The sequence below is a fragment of the Mercenaria mercenaria genome, chromosome 4, assembly GCF_021730395.1.
Source record: "Mercenaria mercenaria strain notata chromosome 4, MADL_Memer_1, whole genome shotgun sequence".
Lineage (NCBI taxonomy): Eukaryota > Metazoa > Mollusca > Bivalvia > Venerida > Veneridae > Mercenaria > Mercenaria mercenaria.
In genome coordinates this window covers 60,155,321-60,172,844 of record NC_069364.1, presented here as the reverse complement: position 1 = coordinate 60,172,844, position 17,524 = coordinate 60,155,321, and the positions used below count along the sequence as shown (strand labels likewise).

At 32.9% G+C, this 17,524-nt stretch overlaps 1 protein-coding gene across 15 annotated transcripts in view; it reads right to left on the bottom strand.

Moving 5' to 3' along the window:
* The window catches only part of LOC123551877 (suppressor of lurcher protein 1-like), a 377,473-nt gene that overhangs the window by 104,931 nt on the left and 255,018 nt on the right, over positions 1–17,524 (bottom strand). For all 15 annotated transcript variants that reach the window (XM_053541411.1, XM_053541412.1, XM_045341120.2 and 12 more), the window contains one exon: positions 9,726–9,800. The gene's annotated coding sequence lies outside the window, so the exon portion shown is untranslated. The remainder of the gene's footprint in view (positions 1–9,725; positions 9,801–17,524) is intronic.

Here is a 17,524-nt window from a genome sequence, read left to right as displayed (position 1 = left end):
GATGGCCTTTAAGTCTAAAGTCAAAATCAAAATTTATTAACTCGGGCTCTTTCGCATGTTTGTTATATCTTTATTGTTTCGTTGTATAGTTTATTATGATTATTTTTGTTAAGTACATAGATATATGAATATTGATTTATTTCAGATCTTACAACAACATACCTTGTTTCAACCATAATTGTATAAGGTATATCAGATCCAAATTTCATATCTATAAACATAAACAATTGCTTCATATAGTTTATGAAAACATACAATTAACACGTTTATGTGTATTAACAGTACTATGGATTAGGGTTAACATTTAGCCTGCTGGCGGCAAGTGATTCTGCCTTTGCGACCAGTGCAGACCAAGATCAGCCTGCTATTCAGCCAGTAAATTTTCAGTGAACACCCCTTCGAATAATAAATGGTACTGTTTTGCCCAAATTGAATGATGGAGCAGTCCATTCTAGAAATTTAGCAGGATAAGGGTTAATACAGCTGAGACTGTATACATGTATAGGTAAACACAGTATAAATGTTTTCTACCACTAAACAACTGGCGCTTTTTTACAATCAACTTTTACTGCATAATATTAGATTAAGAATGTAGCTCTATATACAAACTTAATATATATATTTAGGAATGTTAAATACATTTGATGAGGATTTTATACGTTTGAAGTTAATATCTAAAAATAAAAAAGAAATACTGAAAGATGGTCATTGAATATCTTTAATGCCATTTTTTTGTGAAAACATTACTCGTCACTTTCGATATCAGATCATTTGACGTAAATCTACAACAATGACAACTAGAGCTATCACCATCTTTAACTGTGATCTTGACCTTGGACACTGTGACCTTGGTAAGGGGTATAATAAAGGATTTTTTTACACTTTCGTCTGTTATAATTCGTTCATATTGTAGTTGCCATGCTTCATTAAATTGATGAGATGTAACGTATTATAGTATATATTTCCCTGTAAACAAATATTTGATACAAAAGTAATGTACGTGTCCATCTAAGTATGCAAAATTGTAAAAGATAAATATTTACAATGTTTATTATTTGGTTATTGCTCAGAAGTTCACTTGCATTCCATGACTTTCATTCTGCTATCAATTTAGCACAGAATATTATAAAATCCATCTTAAAACAACTTGCGTGCTATATGTAAAATATTAAGAACTGTTTTACACAATATTAATTGTACTGAGATAGCCATAACTGAAGATATTATTACAAATCCATTCAAAAACATATTATTCACACAGATAAGATAAACTGAAAGAAATCAAACGGCCTATGAAACGTTATGAATAACAGACATGATAATAAAAGAAAGAGAACATTGTTCTTTCCTCAACTGAATCGTTCTTAATTCTTGCCATTCGTAATATAAGCGTTGAAACTGTGTCAGCATTTAAATTTGTGACACACGAATAACAACCCATCTCACTTTTGCCAGCAAAAAACTTAAAAGAGTATTTACAAATTTCTCTTTGCAGTGTTAGTTTGCAAATACTTTGATCTTATATAGAATTCACCATTCAATAAATAGAGGATATTACACGAGTGTCTTTCCATATTGAATTTATCAAACGAGTTGAATACAATAATAAAATGCGAGGCTCTGCCGAGCATTTTATTAATTTTATTCAACGAGTTTAATAAATTAAATGTGGAAAGTCACAAATGTAATATTCTTTTTATCACAGGGTAGTTTTTTCTTTTAAAACATCAAAACTTCTACATTCTTTTACTATATAAAAAGTCAATTTCGCCAACGTCTCCTATACGTCTAACGACGTCGACGTCAAAGCTTTATTACACTAGTGTATTATCATTTTTATTTAATGGCTTTATTACGCTCCCGCGACGTCAAACATGTGATAAACCACTTTTATCTGGTGTTACCTTAACCATGCATGAAAACCATTTCATGTAACGGTCCTTACAATAATCTGTGTTAAATTGTTAGTCGACATGAGCATGATTAAATGAAAATAAATACTCATTTAAATCATTAATACATTGTAAATGTTTGTAAACTCAGCCTATACGCATGCTTTAAAGTATTAAGATATATAACTATTGCCTTCATTATAATAATTTCTAAAGTGTTATGCAGGGGTGTTCTGACAATTTTATGAGACACCGTAGATTCGCGAACAATTTATGTCAGAAAGGAAAAAAATACAGCTGCAATTTTACACCAGTCCCGTACACAAAAATATATTCATCATCTATAGCATAAGGCATACATGGAAGTGCTTATTTTGCTTAAGGACTGAGTACACGTGCATACACTAGTATTTTAATTCTGAACAGTTTTACATTTTCTTATCATTTTTTGAAATTAAAACTTTTTTTTTATAAAAGCCTTCAAACATGGTATCTGTAGAGCGTCTCAGATTGCAAATTAATCACTTATTTATAATTTGTAGATTCATTATGGACATCCGTCTTAACAGACTTGTAGGAATAACAAATACAGAAGTCTTTTGTAGCGAGTTATTACAATACAGAACAAGGTAATGTAGTTAATGAAAATGTTTCGCTGAATTTGCTCTGCACTCAATGGTAAATGTATAAGAGTGTGTATGATGGACAGAAAGGTCAAAAATTTATAGAAGCCAGACGAAAATGGTTGACCTCAGACAATAGCGAGATTGATTCTGATAGAGGGAAATGATTCTGATCAAATGTACCGTAATGGATATGGTCTTTTTAATAATTCACGAGATAAACTGAACAGATTGAAGTAGAACGTAATTTTGATTCGTTCATATTCCTTGAATCATATTAATGTATCATAGCGAAGAAAGTGGAACATGCATTTACAAAAGTAACTGCTTTTCCATCGAACTATCTGTTAGAGACATTTAGTGAATATGAAAACGGAATATGTATATGAAAGTCTACTTATAATGGGTTTGAATCACTGGCTAAAATTGTAAAAGTGAAGAGTCAAGTTGTGCGTTACTAGTAGTATTACTGTAAAAGTAGATATAGTAGGCAGAGTTGAAACCTTTGAAAACATTTGATAAAGCAAGAAAAATCCGTTCCTACATTTTTTGAATGAAGCGATTTACTATAACGTATAGTACGTGGGCAAACTTAATTATGCAAGAATATGTGACATGAACTGTTTGCGTATTTATATCTACAGGTATATCGAAGCATTTTACTTCATTGATCAAGCTATAACATCTAGCTGGCTGAAATAAAAATAGACTAGACATGGAACAGAATCTGGAGTTTGTAACCTGTAACGAACTATAGTGTTTTTGAAAGGAAAACGATAATTGGACGGTGAGGCAATGTGCAGAAAACAACAAATGTTTGACTTTCTCGAGAAATTATATTTCGAATATTAGTATGCAAATAGATAAAATTAAAAAGAAAATATAATTTTTACCAAATTATTATACTAGTGAGCTTCCCCATGAAGTCGAATAATCCAGAAATCAAATTTAATTTAATTGGCGATAGAAATAGAACGTTGCTAATTGCTGCCCCGGTTCTCTAAACAGACAATAAATGCTTTGCAAAGAATACTTGATATTCAATTGAACGGTTAAAACTCCTACATACTACAATAAACCGAGATATTTCTTCTTTTTTAGTTGTCCCACTGGAATAAAGACATTTTAGAACAAATTATCAGGTTGATATTTCATACTTGCACGGTTTCTCGTTTGTGAAAAGTTCATTCTTAATTGGAATAAGGAGTGAGACTTCAACATTAAAAACAAGTTTATTTTCCCACCATTTATCCGAAGCCAAAATGTACCTGACAACCCGACATTAAATCTTGTTAACTTGTTTAAACAACATATAAGGAGTTTTATCACTTCTCATAATGATTTTCTTTTACGATTTGACAGTGTCTCAAATAGCTCGATTGCTAAATAGATCGAGTTTTTTTTATATAATAGACAAGTTTTCTCAAAACTCTAAAAGAATTATTTTCTGCGATGTTTGACGTTACCTGTGACAACAATATGACAACATCCTCAGCCCACTTTGAATATAAAACAATGCAGAAACCTTTTCAGAATTTCTCATAAAACAAATTATTAAGGTTTCCTTGATATTAACTGTCGTCTGATTCAGCATAAAATCTTATTTCTCTGTGTGCAAGACCTTCACTTCCGTAACGCTTTTGTTCCCGTCGGACAGGAAATGATAAACATTCACCAGAATACTTAACGAATATTACAAACAAGCTGATATATAAACTTGGTGGTGAACGTAATACGAACAGAAAAGAAACTAAACTTTTATGCTGAAATAGTCCCTATCAAAGTAAATTCAAGGGGAAAATTCTGAAATGACAAATAAGCTGAAGCCAACATTAAAAGGAAAGATCAAATGTAAAGTACAAACTAAATAGGCTTTTTTCCCCAACAACTGATCAAGCAGCAAAACCTGACATAAATGTACTCGTACATTTGTTCAAAAACCCTTTGGCAATCATAAAGAGCTTGCACACTTTTAACACTATAACAGTTACTTAATAAGGCAGATTGATGCCCTGCAACAATATGGAGGTACAGTGAGTAAAACTATATAATACCAAATAGTAAAACGTCTTCACGAGTACTGTCTACAGTGAAAGTATGCTCACATGTTTAGGAAACATTTAAAAATCCAATCGAATAAAAGTTACTGTAAGTCAGTTAAATAACGTCTGAAACACAGAAACTGTTCTGGCAAAGGTACAATAATGAGGCATGGCATTAGACAATAATAGATTAGTCAGACAAAACAAAATATGAAGTCTCCCTTATGGCTAATATCATAGTCGTATCAAAACAATCTGGCTTCTGAAACACTGTTTAGACAAGAGTCACGTGACATACCAATCACATCAAAAACGAAGCATAACGCTCAGCTTGTCTGGAAGTCAAATTACCTTTTATTAAGTAAATTGAGACGAAATGTTTACGAAAATAATATTAAGTTCTTCTCGTTTTGTACTGTGGTGTTCTTTTCGATCCAATAATGTAAAAGCGATTTTGTCATATACAGTTTTATACAAATGTAAATCTGCCCTATTATACATGTAACTTATAAACGTAAATATTGTAGCTGTTATGCTAATAATTTGATATACAGAGAAATAAGGCAAATGGTATTAACCTTTAGCATGCTGGCGGCAATTTATTCTGCCTTTGCGACCAGTGCAAACCATGATCAGCCTGCACATCTGTGCAGGCTGATCATGGTCTGCACTGTTTGCTATTCAGTCAGTAAATTTTCAGTGAACACTCCTTTGAATAATAAGTGGTACCGCCCAAACTGAATAAAAGACCAGTTCATTTTAGAAATTTAGAAGGCTAAAGGTTAAAACGCCAATATCTAATTACGTTTTTCTGTAATGCTTTCAACACAAACATTAAGAGAAACTGCAACAAAAGTTGTTTTTTTTGTTTTTGTTTTCAAGATCAAAGATTCTAAGCAACTGTAGCAGCAAATGGAAAACCATATAAAAGAAGCAGACAATGAGACGCAAAGCTATCCATGCTGCTGAAAGTTGCATTTAGTCCAGCGTGTTATCCACACGACGATCAAAGAACAGATAAATATAGTGAATAAATGGAAGACACTTATAATGAAATCTTTAGTCGTACCATGTTATGAATCCTTAAAACTGTTAGAGAAGGTTTCTTATATTAAGATACATTCTTATAGCCTTGAAATTGTGTTTAACCAAACGGCACTATATTCAATGCACTAGTGCTTTTATCTCTGAAATTGATAACATTAAAATAGGGTTAACCTTTAGCCTGCTAAATTTCAAAAATGGACCGGTCTATTATTCAATGCGGGCAATACCATTTATTATTCAAAGGGGTGTTCGCTGACTGAAGAGCGAACAGTGCAGACCATGATCAGCCTGCACGTCTGTGTCTTGGTCTGCCCTGGTCGCAAAGGCAGAATCAGTGGCCGCCAGCAGGCTAAGGGTTAAGCAAGACTAAAAAATCAAGGTGTTTATAAATTGTGCGTATGCATACGATTGATCTCAACTTTCTGTTATATTATTATATAAGAATTAGTCTACAACTATACATTTTAGGATTCGGGAAATGTTTTGCACGTCTTGCTTAATATTATAAAACGTCAGACACCTGTGCTTCATTTAAGGTCACTTACTACAGGCTGAGTGAATGCATTCTGTGTAAGTAGGTGTTAAGGTATCAAGCAGTTACTATTCGCAACATACAGTTTTCATATTTATCCTTACTTAAATTTGGTGAGAATAAGCAAACACTTTTTTCTACAAACTTTAATAAAAATTTATCATAAATAATACCAATGTGCTGTCAGACAGTCTATTACACCGATCACATAATTTTGCCTCGGCGCTTTTTCGGTTCCTATCAAGACAGAGGGCAGAGAAGGTGACCTTGACATGAAACGTAAAAATCATATACGATCTCATCACGAAAATTCCATTCGCTAAACTTAGCGTTGTACATAATTTTATGTCACCCAGTAAATGACAGAGGAACCATCTTAGGTAACATTAATTTCCTAACATTATTATATGAATTATTTCCTGAACCTAACATTAGAAATTCTGAATAATTGTCGCTGAATTGAATGTTGCCAAAAACTGCTTGTGAACGAATATTCCTACACGTTTGCAAAACTCGATTGAAGATGTTTGCTAAAATGTAAGATTTTTGGAGTATAATTCCTGTCTAAATGCAGTTTTATATAGTAGCGCAGACTCACTTTATAAATCGCCATTCCACAGTGTGTACAATTGACCGGTATGCTGTTCAACACTACATTTTGCAGGGTTAAAATCAAAATTTGACGACAAAAATTAAACAAATACTTAATGTCTTTGACTTAATAATCAAAGGTTCTGACTATTTACCGGAAAGGCATTCGATTAGTGCAGAATATATAAAACCACACATCTTAAGTTTAATAAACATGTGATATAGCATACAGAAAAAATATTAATTGTTAACTACTAATACAACGCTTCTTGGTTACCTTATAATTAGATAGATAAGCAGATCATGTCTATCTATCAAGGCTAAATGTACAAGATGGCGTATGATGGACGGAAAGGTCAAACATTTATAGAAACCAGACGACAATGGTCGACATCAGACAATCCCGAGATTGGTTCTGATAGAATAGAATGATTCTGATCAAATGTACTTTGATTGATTCCGTCTTCCAAATAATAACTGAGATAAAAACGAAGACACTCTTATGAAGCAAACTGTTGTGTTTGTTTGTACAATGTATAACAATGTGCAATAGTAGTTCTGCCTGTCAAACTCTATTTAAACTCCGTCCATTGTTTTATTTTCGTCCTAACATTAAATGTAATATTGTGATGTTGGGTTCATTTCAACTGAAATTCAGTTTAAATACTGATCTGATAATTATTCATAAGAACTGCTCGGTTGCAAAGAGTTTGGGATCACATTTGTATTGCTCTTAAAACTGTAGAATTGTTTCAACTATAGTACTAGTAATCAGTTCAATGTCTTTACTCTTTAAGAATAGAGTAACGTCTTATTATCATAATTTATCATAGATGTATCCCATCGTGTTTAGCGTTATTGGTTAACCATTGACATGACATAATAAAACATCTTTATGTTTAGTAATGTGGGACCATTCTTTTCACATTTAAAGGTTTAGACTTTTTTGAAATTAATTAATTTTACTGTTAGTAAAAACAGCCCTATCCGCAGTGCTGACGGTTTTACAAGACCATACCTCTCGTGTTTTAAATTGTGTATTAAGCCGGAGCTAGGGGGCATGAGAGGTGCTGCACATTTCATTACCTCTCATGAACAGACTCAATCAAGTCGAGTCTATCATTATTTTGCTTGGTTGCATTCTACGCTACCAAGGGATCTTTTTACAAATTTTATTTCAAGGGATCTTTTTACAGATTTATTTCAATGTACAAATAGTCAAAGTCGGTCCTTCTGACGTTTTTCACTATAAGTAGAGCTTATCAGTGAACGAAAGCATACCATGACAAAAAATATGTGACTCTGTGATGTAATCCATAACGAAATTAAGTGCAGGAAATGATGAACACTAACAGAATTAACCGCGTGGAAGATGGTAATTGGATTTTACGTCAATGTGCCTGAAACTCCAAACGTTTGACATGTGACAGAGGTTTAATTTTCTAGTATCAGAATAAAAGTTGGCAAAATTACGGCTAATCAGCTTCTTAGAGGCAAATAATATCAATATTATGACACTAAGGAGCTTCCCCGTGAAGAGGAATAATAAAAAATCGAATTTTTGTTTAACTGGCAATAAAATGTTGCTGATTACCGATCTGGTTCAGTCTTTAAATACATTTTACAAGCTCCTTAGCCGTAAAACGGCTGTACTTAATACAGTCGATCATTTAACGATTCTACATGTTGTCTCGTGCTGAATTTTAAAAACGCTCAAGATCAGATTACGCAATGAAAACAAAAATGATAACAAAACATATAAATTAAGCCGATTTATGTCTGTACAACAGAAGCCATCATGTTGTGTAGAGGAAAGCTTCTAAATACAAGATTTCTATTTTTTTAAACAGTATCTCTAAATTTCACTTTAATTTTAATGAAGCCTGGTATTAATTGTTTCCCCGAGAAGGTAAATTAGTTACTGAAATGTCAAAGGTGACAACAAGCTAACTAAGCAAACGCTCTTTCTTTCCAAACAAGGTTAAGGCATATCCGATAGTTCTACGCGCATACCGTCTACAGCTTGTAATGGTTTATAAGGGTTGATGTAGCTGTTTAAAGAAAAACATGGTAGATGGACAACCCAGGATTAAAAAGATTAACAGATTTATTTACAATTTTATAAAATGTTAGAGCTCTTCTAGATGTAAATCAAAACATGTCTATATCTCGCTTAGGTGTCATTTGCTGCAGGAATAATTGCTATTAAAGATAAAAGGTGAGCCTTAGGGTAGATCTCCCGGAAGCACAGACTATAAACAAAATAGCATTTCTACAATATAAAGATCCTCTTCCGCTGTAATTACTTTTGAGCCTTAAACAATATAAAGTAAGGAAATTTCTCCATTTTTTTGTAAAAAAATATATAATACGCAAATTAACCGCAGGTGTATTTTGCCTTGTTTGATAGATCTTGATTTAAGCTACTTAAATACAAAAAAGAGAGACAAATATCTATATTAAAGAATAGTAGCATGGGTAAATATACATTTTTTACGGCTGCCCATTATACATGAGAATTAGTTTCGCAACAAAAGTATACTAGTATAATAGTTATCGCTTTAGATATAATAACATTGCCTATTTATGCATACCAAGTTAAGTATCAGGTGTAGTGTTGTTAGATAAGTTTTTATTACATGTTTTTCAGTTAATTATCGATTATTAGAGCGAAATATATCTGGTTCTTTCACCATATATTTTCATTATATTTTTATATATTTGTTAAGAAACTTTAGAACGGGTAAGTCTATTCAAAACATGAAATAAAAAGAAAATATGTTTGTCTGACATGTAAGATCAAAGTATCTTTCATTCATAAACACCACATCTTACATTTTCACTCGTGGCTACGCCACTTGTAAAAATATTGTCTCTGGTGTTCACTCGTGAAAGATATTTCGATCTGACACTTAAACAAACAAATATCCTCTCTATGAATTGTCGATAAGTGAATATTTATTCTTGCCACAGTTCAGATACAGAAAAGGTTTCTTACCTCTAACAATGACCAGATAAACGATTGTACACTAACATCACATTTTTACATTTCTACAACCATTCTTCAATTTATCTGAAATAAATAAAAACATTGCTTACGCACACATAGTAAGAAATGTATGTCACAATGTAAAACTAGAAATGTGTCACAGACACGGATGCCCCCGCAACATGAAAAAGGTCACAGGCATAAGTTATTTATAGTAACAACAAAGGGAAGTTAATCTTTAAAAAAATCCTACGTCCACACAAAAATCCTTACCAGGTAGAGATAGGTTAAAAAACTTCTCAAAATTGGATGTAACATGCATGTTATACTACAGAAAAAATGGTCTTGTTTTTTTCCCTAAAAATAATAAAAAAGTTACAATATAGGCTATTTATAGTAACAACAAAGGGAAGTAATTCCAAACTAGGGACCTGGTTCTTGCGCATGACATTTTGTCTCATAAGGGTATACAACTGAGGCAACTTACATCAAAATCCCTCCATGCATGAAGAAGAAATGCTCAAGACAAAGCCATTCTTGTATGTGACCTTTGGCCTCTAAGTGTGACCTTGACCTTAGACCTAGGGACCTGGTTTTTGCGCATGACACATTGTCTATCCATGCTTATTATTTGTGTCAAATTATTTTGAAATCGAACCATGCATGTCAAAGTCACGGACCTGACACGAACATCACCATTTCCCGAACACACAAACGGACAAACGGGACAAACGGACAAACACACACACGGACAGGGGTAACACTATATGCCCCCCCCCCCCCCATTTTACGGCGGGGGCATAAAAAATACGTGTCCATGTAAAAAATAAAACGTGTGCACGCGATAAGAAATATTATTGCGCGTGTAACGTACACGACAGTGAGCCATTGATCATCTTTTTCAGACGGGGATATGAGCTATTGTGTGCACACGATTTTGTTTTTTTACGTGCGCATGCAATAGTTAAAAGCTGTAATGTGACCACTGTCCGAAGTGGAAACCATCTGGCAGAAAGGTGTTTAGCTCGGATAAGACATTTCAATTAAACAAATAAACAAAATTATAGGATTCTAGTGTTGTATGACAAATAACTATAACATTGAAATATATTAGAAAAAAAAACAGAAACCGTTCTATTGGAGCTTTCAAATTACGAATAAATGCATGTGTTTTCATAAGAAACATATCTGTCGTCTTTAATTCCTTAAAACATGTAAGAAAACAAATAAACAACCTTGTTAGAAAACTGAAATTGCACTCGTTATTTATAGGGATGCATGTCTGTCCGGAAGACAAGACAAAATTGAGGTTTTGTGAAAGGTCTATAAATTATCTTTATTGCACAAAGCAGTTGCAGAACTGGTTAACTTTTTGAAATCAGAATCGTTTCAGACTTTTTGATTTTTGATAAATTTAGTTTTTCTGCAAACTTCCAAACTTTTCCCTTATAATAACAAAACTTTCGAAACCTATATTATGCCATAAACTATACACTCAGTTACATGGGGAGTTTAGAGATAAGACAAATCCAGCTCTGGAAGTATTATCCTATATCGAAAACGAAATTACACTCATTTCCTTCGCTCATGTAAATCATTTCTGTAGACCAGAATTAAGAACTTTATATTCACTGTCCATAAAATTGAACCAAATTCGTGTTTGATTTCTTTTGGGAATAAAGCAGTATTGATTTTACCGAGAGAAGGTACTAGGAAAGTAGCACTTATCTGCAAACTTAAGAGAAATAGTCGTTTATATGCTCAGTTTGGCGACTACATAATTGTTTTTCGATATATTCTCCGGGAACGAGGCTTTAAATAATAAAAGTTGTTGATACTTATTTTGATAATATATTAAAGATTTTGCAGACATTCAGAGATTCTGGTGTAACTTGTTTTGGAGCCGCATTTCATTGAAAAAATATTCGTTTAAACATATTTGCATCGCGTTTTTGTAGGGTATGATCCGATGATAAAATATTTAAGGATCAAATAAAACTAATTACTAAAGGTCATAGTTTTACGATTGTTTTTTCAAGATAAGATTGCAGTTTGCTTTAAGATAGTAATAAAGAATTGTACGTTGAAATGTGTGGTACTTAGCGAAAAGTTTACTTTGTACCAATGGAATAGTTGTGTGCACACAATATTCTCACAGCTGTGTGAACACAGTAACAATTGTGAATTCTCACTGTTTTCATATGATGTCCTCTTATTTTGCTTTCTCATCACCAAACAGAAAACATTACAATGCATACATTTAACTCATACCTCCACAAGGTAGCTTATTAGATTCATTAAAATCCAGGGGTATAACAAAAAGACAACAATACGTAGTTCATCATAAAATGTATGATACGGTATTGTTAAATGAAACTATATTTGAGCTACTCAGAAATTCAGACAAAATGTATAATACGTCACAAGGCTTGTAATATAAATCTTTGACCAATTTAGATATAACAATTTTTTACCTAATCAGAAGTTCATACAAAATGTTTAATATGGTCTTTTTATATAAAACTATCTTTCAACTGTTCGTAAGAATCCCCTCACGGCAAAGTGAAGAGAAAAGAGATTATATGTAGAATGTCGATTCCCAAGAATTACACAATACTATAATTGAGCCGTGCCATGAGAAAACCAACATAGTGGGTTTGCGACCAGCATGGATCCAGACCAGCCTGCGCATCCGCGCAGTCTGGTCAGGATCCATGCTGTCCGCTAACAGTTTCTCTAATTACTGTAGGCTTTGAAAGCGAACAGCATGGATCCTGACCAGACTGCGTGGATGCGCAGGCTGGTCTGGATCCATGCTGGTCGCAAACCCACTATGTTGGTTTTCTCATGGCACGGCTCAATTATTTTTTTCTCCTATGGAAAAGCCTCATTATCAGCAAAGTTTTTAAGCATTCCAGACATTTAAGAATACTGAAGCCGGGAACTTGATGTCAATGGATATAAAATAACGATTTAAAAGCCGCCAATATCTCATGTTTTGTATCAGGCCCTGTTATGAAAGTGTATGGAACGTTTTACCAAAGAGTCTAATCACGTTTCGCTCAGAAACACGTATGACGTAAAAATATGAATTATGAAATAATACTCCAAAAGATCATTACCGTCTGCACCATCCATCTTCTGACAGTACGTTTTAGATTTATGTCTCAATATAATCTACTATAATCAAGTATAATTTCAAAATTGACAAATATTTGTTATCTTTATACATCGGCAGCGCATTCTTGGTACGTGGCTTTTCCGGAAAAGTATCTATCATTTTTTACATATATTTTGTATATTCTTGACATTGGAGAACATGTACTGTCAAGTGTTTGATACCTTAAATGTATGCTTAATATCTAACCACCAGTTTATGATAACTCAACCACTCTTAGGTCTATGAGCTTGTATTTATTTTAAACTGTACATGCCATTATCCATGTTTCCTGGCAATTCTTGCCTTTGTACATCAAAATAGTTCCAACTTCTGGCCTGACAGACCCCAACCTTGTTCTTTTTATCAATATTATTGTAGAATACGGGTTTCCGAATGACTTGGCATTCACTGAACATGATTTATTACATGACCTGTCTCATACATGTACAACAAGGAGAATAACTGATAATCAAGAAGATAATTAAAATAATTTTCTGACATGTTCAAAGTATTTAGCAGCTCACATGAATGCAAGAAAACGTTTGACAATATGTTTGGTTGGGACTTATTTGATTTTAACAATGCTCTCACACGCTTTCAACCAGGTCTGTATAGATGCTTATATATACATTTATTTCTATGGAGACAGTACACAGACCTCTAATTGATAAGTACTTCCAATTGTCAAAACAGAGACAAATTTGTATTTCATGATAATTTCATGAGGATTGTGTTTTTTTTTTTGTTATTGTTACACCCGTGATTTCGAAGAACAAAAATACTTGTATTAAGGTGGAGTAAATTATTTTATGAAATTTGTTCGCACATATATTTAAAGGTTTGTACCTTTCTTTATATTATTTAGTAAACATTAAATATTTTAACAAATAAAACAATACTGATTATAGCCGTTATGACAACAAAACGATATAGGTCACTGTATAGATATTTATATACTTTCTGAATGTAACGAACATATACAATCCATTTGCGAATTTAGGACTTCAACAAAGGGTGCCTTTATTCAGTTTCAGTCTGTTTTGTTTAATAGGGAAATAAACCAGGCCGTGTCAGAATTCTTTTTAGCATAAACAAAATAGAAACTACACTGCAGACAGCACCTTGTTCCTTTGAGCTGATGTCATACACCCTATATAAAAGTATTATATTATACCACAATACTAAACTGTAACATACAATCACCCCTTTTCACACCAGAACAAATATTAAACGTTACATGATTTGGCCGCAAAAAAGTCTCACAAAATCTCGAAATAAACCAAGTAGAAATAGTTAAGCAACCTTCCTAGACACACGTCACGGTCATAGTCCTTTTATGTGTATTACAGGAAGAGACAAGTAAATGTGACAATAAACTAACCCAAAACTAACAAATGAAAATTGCTTTCACGCTATTAAACCTTTATCTCTGTTCAAATGTATTTGGGATCATAATACTATCAGTCTACATTAATAATTCATATAAAAGAGAAAAATTACATTCATGGGAAAATAATACAGAATGTATCAGTAACAGCTTAGAAATGCAATTTGAAGTACGAATTACTTTATATTTGTTGACTGCATTTTAGAAGAAATATTTCAAACATATTTAATTATGCTCTGAAAAAATTTATTCTAAAGTTATAATTTGACTACCTAATCTTAAGAGCTGCATTACAAAGAAATTACTTATTTCTATTAGGTATATGAAGCTTTTATTCTCAGTAGCGAAGAAATTGTCCAACAAAGAAGGCTCACAAGGGAGTCATTAAATATGTTCTCTCTGGTGATTTTAGATATTAATAATTATATAAAGTCATAGACAACTAAATATCGTTACAAATACATTAAGCAGTATAATTTGTTAAATTTGTAATAGAACTTTTAGTATCGCTGGTGAAGATATTTCGGCATTCACTTTCATTTTGTATATTTCAAAGTGGTCAAAGTCTAATTACTTTATTATAACAATACTTTTTGGGTACTTGATAAAATATTCATTTCTAGAGATAGATATAATTATATTATGGGCGAAAGCGTTTTCCTGAACGGTCTTTTAAGAGTACATGTTGCATTTAGAGCAGTATTACATACCACTGTTTAATAACAAAGATAATGATGAATTGTAAAATAAAGCATCGCTTTATAAAAAATGAAGGAAAAAAAACTTTTCTGAAAATAAATTTTGATTTTGTCTGTAACTTTGGACAGAAAGCATTTGAGCCGCGCCATGGGAAAACCAACATAGTGGGTTTGCGACCAGCATGGATCCAGACCAGCCTGCGCATCCGCGCAGTCTGGTCAGGATCCATGCTGTTCGCTAATAGTTTCTCCAATTCCAATAGGCTTTAAAAGCGAACAGCATGGAGCCTGACCAGACTGCGCGGATGCGCAGGCTGGTCTGGATCCATGCTGGTCGCACACCCACTATGTTGGTTTTCCCATGGCACGGCTCATTTAAGCAAAGGAATAGCCACGTTTAGAGAACTCAGCCTCCCCGAACGGAGCCTGTAAAACATTGGCAAAGAACAATACTTAGGAAAGGACAAAACAAGCATAGTGGTACACAGCCTTAGTGTTAGTCATGTTTTGCTCTCATCTCAATGTTTGTAGGTCTTAGCCATGTTTTAACTTTGTGTATAAGATTTAGTCATGCTTATCGCTACGCATGTAAAAATAAAAGGTAAGGGTAAATTTCCCGGAACACACCAAACACAGTCAGAGAGCCATGTATCTCAAAGTAGACCAGCAACAAAAAGAAATTGTAAGCCTCAGTATATACCTATGTATGTAAGATTTAGCCATGCTTATCTCTGTGACTGCAAGACTTGGTCATAATTTGCACTATGTGAGTCTTAGTCCTGTCACACAATATATTTATCCACATATATTTTCACCTGCACAACTGGACTCTGTTGTGAAAACCAATCTATATTTCAGTTGTGTTTCATACTGAAAGTATAATATCAATTATTATGGACACCTTCTGAATGTGTCAAGTTACAAAAGAATGTGATTCCATATTTAATTATGATATAGAACAATTGGCAAACAGAAGTGCATTCAAACTTAAATAAATACGTACATAAGGTAAATATTATCAGTCTTTATCCTGGTATCCAATTTGGAAACAAATATACAATAAACAAAGTCCACATCACAGAAAACGAAAACGTTTCACTGTTTACACTTGTTTTGATAAAAATGGAGGCCTTCCCATTAAATTGAACATAGTAGTGTATTGATGCTAAAAATGACAAAACCTGGATAACATTGTGTAACTGATAAAAGTTAGATTTGTGTGTTTACTGATACAAATGAACATGCATTATTCTGATTAGATGTAATTTCTACTTTTCTACTGCTGTAATAATTAACTCATAAGTGAGTACCTATATTTTCAGGCTGTAACTGATAAATGGTGTTTAAATTGATAATTGATATTTGTGAATATTTTATAGCAAGAAAATATTTGCTTAACATACTTTTCAAATTTTGTTACTGCACGATGTTGTGTTGTTACAGCATCCTCATCATTGATAAACATACACTATCTGATTTTACGCTGTTATATCCATGCGAAAGAATATGAACAAACGTATGAGCGATCCTATATCACACAGCGGGAAGCTGTTTGGACGCAAACACGGAAATTGGCAAATAATAACGGCCGTGGTACATTAGAAATCAATCACAGATGCCGTGCTGTCTACAATTATCCTTTGAGGTTTGGCCCGAGAAGAAATATATAGATATTATGATAAATATCTATTAACCCGTAACATTCATGCATAGATTCACACGTTTTCTATTGTTCTAGGTTTGACTTGTATTCTGGATTCTCTTTTGATGAAATGCTCTAATGTGCTACATCGACGTATAGCCACCATGAAGTAAAATTGAACACTTTAGCAATTAAAGCAGACAATGAAAAACTCACATTGCTGACATCGTTAAATTTTTAGTATCAATATTTAATTTGACAATAATAGACATCGAATGGTAGTAAAAGGTACTTTAACTATAGATAATGTGAACGCACAGGGGACCCTTAGACATCGGAGAAGGCTTTTTATCATGTCTCGAAAAAACATTGTATTGATACATACATCTGCATCACATAATGTAATATAAGAAAAAAATAACAAATTTTGAAAATATTAGAAACATTTAAAAGATCTCTATTGGCACAATATATATACAATCAATAATGTACGACCACCGCTTGGCTTGACCATGTACGTCTATTCACAATTTAAAATCACCTTTCACGGTCTTCATAACATTGAATAACGTAAGATTTGTATCACAGCATATCCGCAAATGTCAATTCATGTTAACAGTGAAATGGAAAAAATGTAGCTTATATAATTATATCAAAGCAAAACAATAACAACAACAACAAAAAACAACAACAACAACAAACAACTTGGCATTGGCCATTATTGTTGCTTAACATTCAAATTTTGTGAAAACGCAAACTAAAATGGTGTATGATCTTACAGGCTCTTGTTATATACCTTCTGATACGAAGCAGCATTCATATGCATGGAATATTCTACCTTATTTAAATACACTGTTAAACAATTTTTATAAATGTCAAATGTCTAGTGTTCATTTTCAGTTTTCTGTATATTTACAAAAT